The sequence below is a fragment of the Hypanus sabinus genome, chromosome 21 (assembly GCF_030144855.1).
Source record: "Hypanus sabinus isolate sHypSab1 chromosome 21, sHypSab1.hap1, whole genome shotgun sequence".
Classification (NCBI taxonomy): Eukaryota; Metazoa; Chordata; class Chondrichthyes; order Myliobatiformes; family Dasyatidae; genus Hypanus; species Hypanus sabinus.
Window position 1 is genome coordinate 26,539,002 of NC_082726.1, and position 6,793 is coordinate 26,545,794.

Genomic DNA, 6,793 nt, shown 5'->3' on the forward strand with positions numbered 1-6,793 from the left:
TTTAATACACCAGCATGCACTAATCTCTCTGGTACCCCACTAGATGTAGCCTGCGGTGATTACAAAGACCTTTTAATTCCTATTCTTTGCTTTACGTCTGTTAAAAAGTTCTCAAGCTGTACTAGTACATTATTCCCAATTCGATGAGTTCTAACTTTGCTGACTCATCTCTTGTGCAGGTCTATAAGAAAAGTCTTCTTAGAATACAAATATGTCATTTGTTTTGGTTCCTCTCTTATCTATGCCAGTTCTAAGAACACTGACTAAGGTCATGGATCTGAAAGAGTTATTTTTTTCTCTCTCCGTAGATGTTATCTAGCCTGCCTGACCCCCAGCATTTTCTCTTTTTTTTTCAGATTTCCATAGATTGTACTTTCCAGTTCTAATTTGGGCACTTGTGTAATCTCATAAATGGGGAATTAACATTCAGGTAAGATGCCGCTTAGTGTCTTCAGGCAAGATACACTGAGAGAAAAAAAGATATAGGCATTTTCAGAGCTTCCCACAAAATAAATCACATACATTTTTAAGGAAAACCTTAAAAAAATTTAAAAAATCAAATCATATCAAATGTGGTAGTGAGCTGTATTTCATAGGCTAAAATCATTGTAAATCCCAAGCACACTTAGTTTTCAAATGGAGAGAAAGAAATGACCAGGGCTTAAAAGATTAACAAAATGGAATGAAATAAATAGGACTGAGAAGATAGAAATGAGGCAAAGCAGCTGAATTAAAATGAAATTGCATAAGAGACCAGGCATCCTTATGACCCTATGCTGAGGGAATATTTGTGATGAAGATGTTCGGAGCTGGGTCACAGCCCTGAGGAACTCCCGCAGCAATGTCCTGGGGCAGGGCTGAGTGGCCACCAACAACCACAAAGAGCAATTTTGTTCTTCAAATTACAACAATTCCACATGCTTAAGTAATCCATCTATGACTTTTGTTTATTTTCATTGTTCTGCCTAAGAATGCATTGTATTCTAGTCTATTTCATTCACTACTGGATTTATATTTCACCTCATTCCAAGGAATTCTGCTCTATTGTGCCACATGGAGTGAGATACTGCTGGTAAACAACCAGGTGAATTAGACTTTGAGATCTGTGTTTTCCTACCTTTCACTTCAGCTGCTTTGCCTTATTACACAAGGCAATACACTCTTCACTTTCAATTATAGTTCCTACTTATTGTTTCTGTTAATTATTTTAAACCTGGTCATTTGCACTCACAATTCGCTGACAAATGCGCGCATTCATGACTTAACCAACACTCAGGCATAGGCTGATAAGTGGCAATAGAGTCATAGAGAGATATGGCATGAAAACAGGCACTTCGGCCCACTCTGTATGCTCAGCCCTGTAGTAATCCCATTTGCTAAGCTTTCCCCACATTCTCATCTACTGCCTCAGGTTCTATCCCACATCTACATACTAGGGGTAATTAACAATGGTATACCAACCTGCACATCCAGGTTATAGCACCCTTGCCCTTATTAGCTGAAGTAATGAGTTCTAGAGTCAGGAAGTTATGCTACTGCTTTATAAAACACAAGTTAGGCCACATCTGGAGTATTACATTCAATTCTGGTAGCCCCATAATAGGAGGGATGTGGAGAGAATGGAAGAAAAAATGTGCTACAAGGTAAACCAGATTCCCCCTTCTCCAGCCCTTTATCTGTTTCATCAGCTATCTTCTCATCTCTTTATTTCATCCCCTCCTCCTCTCCTGGTTTCCCCTATCACAGGCCAACTTGTACTTCTTCCTCTCTTCCTTCTTACTCTGACTTCCTTTCCAGTCCCAATGAAGGGTCCTGGCCCAAAATGCTGACTGTTTCATCTTTTCCCTAGATGCAGCCTGGCCTGCTGAGTTCATCCAGCATATTGTGTGATGGTGCTTGTATTGGAGGCTATGTGCTACAAGGAGAGCTTAGATAAACTTGGGTTATTTCCTCTGGAGCACTGGAAGCTAAGGGAGACCTGAAAAAAGGTTTATAGTATTGTGAGAGGCGCAGAGTAGACAGTTGGTATATTATTCCTACGATTGAAGTATCTAATACTGTACCAGAAGGCATGCATTTAAGTTACTTTCAAAGTAGGTACAAGGGCTTAGTCCTGTATGCAGAGAGTGATGGATGTCTGGAATGAGCTGCCAAGAGTGGTAGTGGAGGCAAATATGACAGAGGTGTTTAAGAGGCTCTTGGATGGGCAGAGAATGAAAGGTTATGGACATTGTGTAAGCAAAGAGAATTAATTTAGTTAGGCATTTAATTACTTGTTTAACTAGCTTGGCACAATGCCCTGGGCTTCAAAGCCTTTTCCAATGCTGTACTATGTCTTACGTGAGGGACGTGTGGAGTGGGGAGAGGGGGGTGTTGTCGGAGAAAACTAATATACCTGAGCAAGGCCACATGGTCGCAGTGAGAACTTCATACCGTTAGCACCTGAGGTCCAGAATGAATGTTCATGCTACAACAGTCTCACACTACCTGTGAGTTTCAACGCAATTGTCATCACCATCAATATCCTGGGGAGGTCATCATTGATCAGAATCTCAATTAACCCATCCACATAAAATTCACTGATTGCTAGAGAAGCCTGTGTTATGAATGGTTCCATTTTCTGATACCCGCAATCCTTTCTGCTGTCTAGATTCTGGCTGACACCCTCTGCTTGCTTGAGTGCATGCAGCTCCAGTGATACTCAGGAAGCCTGACAAAGCAGACCTGGTAACCTATTCACCATTATCAATAAGCTTTGGCTCAATTACATTGGGTGAACCATCAGAGTTACTCCACCAAGACTACAATCAAGAAAAACAAATACTTCAGGCGCATGATAACACAATCACCTATATGTTTCATTCCCATCAGAGCACCATCTTGCATTGTTATTACTATCCCTTCATTGTCTTTACGTATAAGTCTTGGAACTCTCTTCCCAACAGCATTACGGCAGTACCTTCACCAGAAGAACCACAGCATTTAAGCAAGCAGCTTGCCACCACCTTTTCAAAAGCATGGGCGTTAAATGTTGGTCTCTCTGGCAACCTCCAAATCCAGAAACATGAATAAATAAACAAGGGCAGCATGGTAGCATAACGGTTAGCACAACACTTTACCGTAACAGTGACACAGGTTCAATTCCCACTGTCGTCTTTAAGGAGTTTGTACATTCCCCCCATGACTGTGTGGGTTTCCCCCCTCAGTCCAAAGACCTACCAGTTGCTAGATTAATTGGTCAGTGTAAATTGTCCCTTGATTAGGCTAGAATTAAATCATGGGTTGCTAAGGGCCTGGCTCAAAAGGCCTAAGCACTGGATCTCAATAAATGAATAAATACATAAGCAAACAAACAAAACAATCAATCAAGACTGCAAGGGAATTGGAGAAAATCAAGGGTTGGCCCGGTGAGTATGCAGCATATTTAACATATTCATAAACTCCAAAATGTAGATAGTTCAATGGCAACCACTGCAAAATCCCAAAACATAGAAATATTTCCTCCAACTCACACCACACACAAACCCTCAACTATATATTTCTTCACCTAATAGGATCAATCTCAGAATTAAAATCAATTTTATGCCTGCAACATGATCCTTACATTAGTTTTTCTTTATGACTGCCTCACATGGGTGAGTTTTTCTGCTTTCTAACTGAAGTTCAATGTATCAGCAGTAGGACCATAAACTAAAGCCCTGAGGAAACAAATATAATTGTTACCTGCCACCAATATCAAAGACAGGAGCTGACACTTTGACATATTACTATCTTATTTAAGTATCCTTCTATATTATAGACAACTCCATGACAAGGTTAAGTGTAGGTGATTAGTTGGTTTCCACAGTGCCATTATAACATGGTTATACTTGTGTTAAGTGATGCTCTTGTTGACAATGTAAAATAATATGCTCTCCTTGAACTGTAATATCAGGTAATTCTGCTCTGCACTGGCACACTCTGAGGTCACCTTCTTCATTCAAGAGCTCTCTTCACACACAGAAGCTTATGTAACCTAGCACATTCTAAAGCTTTCTTCGTTGACATTCTGTAATTTTGTAAGCACTTGAAAGCTTACCTTGTTAATGCAGCCTTAAAATCTCCCTCGACTTTTGTTTTTAAATATTCTCAAACCTTCTAACATTTCTTTTTCCAATTACTTGTGGTCCAAAAGAATTCCTGGCTTTTGAAGTCCGACATTTCCTATAAATTAGTCCCCCTACCAAACTGTCTTTACATTTCAGTTTTCACTAATCCTCCCTTCTCTTCAGATTGAATAGAAAGGCACATTGATTACTTTGAGAGACTGCAAAAGAAATTTCATTGCAGGCAATAAACTGAATCAAAGAATGATTCTGTTAATTATACTCTCTGTTAGATATTTCACAAACACACAATGATGTTAACAGAAACCAAAATAGTAAATCACAACAGCACAATGTTTTTGCATAAATATGAAAATTAAATTAATAAAATAGCAAAATAAAAAAACAGTATAAAACATAAAATAAAAATAACATCCCACAACCTGTGGAAAATATGTACATTTTATGGCAAATAACAAGTACATATTATTTCTTTCTGTGAGTCTCAAAATGTTATCATGCTTATGAAATATGATACTAACATTTTTTCTTTAGATTGGTGAATTGCTTCAAAAAAATGATGCCGTAACATGAAAAAATATGAAAAGATTATTGACATAATTATCGAGTGAGTTTTGCACATTTCAACTTAATTAAAGGTTGTCATCAAGTCATACAGCATGGAAGCAGGCTCTTTGGCACATCAATAACAAGCACCCATCTATACAAATTCTATTTTATTCTCTTCCCCCCCCCACACACAAACACACACACATTCCCATCATGTCCCCCCAGACCTCCCCACTCATCTACAAATGGGGTAAATTTACAGAGGCCAATTAACCTACCGAGATGCATGTCTTTGGGATGTGGGAGGAAGCCAGGGCACCGGAGGAAACTCCACACGGGCAGCACCAGAGGTCAGGATTGAACCGTGGTCACGGGAGCTGTGAGGTAGCACTAGTTGCAGCATTGTGCCTGACTTGAGGAAACCTTTACAAGACAACCTGGCATTGGCATGATCACAGCACATTTCACCTTTCATAATGCCAGGGAACATCACCCCACTTCTGGACTTAAGACAACTGTTTATCAAATTGACAAAAGACTAGTATAGTAAGGCATGAGCTGAAAAAGAACCAACGCCTGGGACTAAAGCTGACTCTTCGCTAGGGAATTAAGGACAACAAGTCAATTGTAATACCACAAAGCTAGTCCTATCCTCAAAAATCCCTGATAAAGTATGGACTGTGTTAAGGGAAAGACATTCCAATGATAGTTAATGCAGACAAAATGGCCTGTATACTGAGCCAAGTGACCTGTTTCTATACTGTTCTACAAAGAACTTCTCCATGCCTGTTAAGTTCAACTGATAATTTTCTTGTCCACCATTTTACAAAAAGTCTACTTGTTTCTTTTAACTTAGACAGTGGAAGAATGTCATCTAGTGTTTTAATACTACTGACAGTTTCTAAGCTAAAATATTACCATAATACTTAAAAATATTGATATGATATCTACTTCCAGGTCCTGTTACACAAAGACTGGTTGAGAATGCAGTATTACATCAATTTAATGACTTGAAAAATATTATTAATGGTGCATGTTTGATCAATTAATAAATATTTCTGAATCACAGTCAGATCTTTAGAGGAAGTGGATACTTGATGAATTCCTTTGAGTTACCAGTAAATTATGTGCATGTGTATGTATAGTATATGATGAATTACAAAGAGTTCCCATGAGTAATACAAGCAGTACGGTAAATCTGGTTGTTATTGTAGCAAACCCACATGGGCAATATAATAATTATAGTGAGTGATGAAAGTATCTTTTTGTAATCTCCATCAGTATAAAAAAATCAAGATCACAATGGATGCCACTATTTTTACAGAGATCAGAAAGAGTGGGAGTGGCATTACAGCAAATCCCAGTATCCAGAGATCAAAGTGAAAATGAAGTTTATTATCATATGCACAAGTACATTTATGTACAGGTGCAATGAAAAACCTACTTGCAGCAGCATCACATGCAAATAGCTTCATATAAGTAGCATCACAAAAACAAACATAATGTAAACCCAAATTGTACGAGATTCTTACAAGGGAGAACTCATTAAAAAACAGAGTACATTTTAGTCCAAAATGATCAATAGTGTTTCTAAATTGTAGAGATTGGATTGTGCCTGTTGGTTCAAGAACTGAATGGTTAACGGGCAGTAGCTGTTCCTGAACCCAAAGACCATAAGACCATAGGTGTGGTACTTCAGGCTTTTGTGAATTCTGCCCAATGGCAGCTGCAAAAATATAGCATGGCCTGGATGGTGGGGATATTTGATAATGGATATTGCCTTTTTCATGCACCACCACCTGTAGATATAGCTGATAGTGGGGAGGGATCTGTTAGTGATGTATTATTCCAAGTCCACACTTCTCTCAACCAACACAAGGGATTCTGCAAATGCTGGAAATCCAGAGAAACACACACAAATTGCTGGAGGAACTCAACAAGTCAGACGGCATCTAATAAGTGGTCGAAATTTTGGGCCAAGACCCTTCATCAGGACTGATGGAGGTCAGTCATGTCTCTTAACCAACAATGCATTTGCAGTGAATCTCCAGCAGTGTGTGTATTGCTAGTTTTCTCAATGTTGTACTGCTCCTTCTATTTAAAGGGGGATTATTAAATTAATTAAGCTAATACAGGAC